Source organism: Galeopterus variegatus, unplaced genomic scaffold, assembly GCF_000696425.1.
Source record: "Galeopterus variegatus unplaced genomic scaffold, G_variegatus-3.0.2 Scaffold1554, whole genome shotgun sequence".
Classification (NCBI taxonomy): domain Eukaryota; kingdom Metazoa; phylum Chordata; class Mammalia; order Dermoptera; family Cynocephalidae; genus Galeopterus; species Galeopterus variegatus.
The window spans coordinates 283,930-285,379 of NW_007727665.1; the positions used below are offsets into that span (position 1 = coordinate 283,930).

General features: G+C 51.8%; 1 protein-coding gene across 1 annotated transcript in view; it reads right to left on the bottom strand.

Moving 5' to 3' along the window:
• CHI3L1 (chitinase 3-like 1 (cartilage glycoprotein-39)) overlaps positions 1-1,450 on the bottom strand; it is an 11,022-nt gene that overhangs the window by 7,655 nt on the left and 1,917 nt on the right. The window lies entirely within an intron of this gene.

Consider the following 1,450-nt stretch of genomic DNA (forward strand, 5'->3'; position numbering starts at 1 on the left):
TGAGCCACCCGCAGACCCATCCCGGCTGCGGCACGGTGGCGTGGCCTTGTTCTGCACCCACAGGCTCCTGGTGCTCAGCTGCTAGACAGGGCCTCCTCCCCAGGCCCCACATTTCCTTTTTATACCTGTCCCACTCCACTCCCCCATGCCCCAAACCACTCCTTTTAGGGGAACTGAGCTGTGTGTCAATGAAGGAACCACAAGATCGTGGGCTGCTAGAGGAGGATTGAGAAACCCTGGAGTTTTTAAAACTTTGGGCCAGGTCTCCATGAGGCACCTGCCAGCAGGACAGCCACAATGTGACGATCTGGGTGCTCCCGAGGGTGTGACTCAGCCCTGTTTCCAAAGACCTTCCTGGGTTCCTTCCCGTCTGCACCTCGCCTCTCGCTGCTTGCCAGCACCTTCCTGGTTTTTCTGGCAGTCTCTTACTTCTGCATCTCCAGCCCTCAGCCCAGGACCTTGGCCAGCTTGAAACTGGGCACAATTAAGTTACATAAGCCTCAGAATCCTGAACAAGGTTGTTATTTTCTCCCCACATTCAGCATCGCCCTGCCTGACCTATCCCCTCAACCCCCAAACTTTCCCTCTCTCGAACTCCCTCCCCACCAAATTTCTCCTAGGGAGGGACCGGCAAGCCTTGATGGGGAGGAAAGCAAAAAGCCCTGAGCCAAGGGCTCCCTTTTGGGTCCAAGATCCCTCCTTTTAGCAATTCATGTGCTGAGTATTTAAAGGGAAAGCCGGGAGAGGAGGGGGAAATTCCCGAAAATGCTCTGAAGCCCAATGCTGTTTTGCTTCCTTTTTGATGCCAAGCAAGTTGGGGGAGAGGGTCTGTTCAAGCCTTGGGCTGCAGCTCAGTTCTGCGGAGGAAATACGGGCCACTCGTGATGTTCCCCGATGAGCAGCTGCACAGACCATCTCAGAAGGTCAATAGTCTCTGCTCCTCTCTCAGTGAGGCTTTTGAAACCTAAGCCTAATGACGTGGCCCCTCTCTAAACCCTCCAGTGACTCCTCATTACTCTGGATAAGAATACAATTCTTAACAAGGCTCTGCAGCGTTTGGCCCCTGTTTGTGCACACTTTTTTTGGCCAAAGATCCAGGACAACTTCATTCTTTGCAGACTACAGATTAATTAATAGGCAGGGAGTGAAAAGTTCAGTGCTCTGAGGGCCAGAATGGGTCAGAGAGCTTCTCAATAATAAAGTTCCTTTATTTTTACAATAACATTAGGTAATAATCAGATGGTGTCCTCACTGGTTCCGTAGCCCTGTTGGTGAGGTCTCTCTCCTCTCCTCTTCTTTCCTTCCTTTCTCTTCCTCTAAAACACGAACACCCCCTCCCCTTCCTTGTCAGAGGGGTGGACAAATAGTGCTCTGTCCGGAATCACACTGTGAATACTCACGGGTCACCGCTTCTCTCTTTTAAGGACTGTCTCCTTTCATACCCACGGTG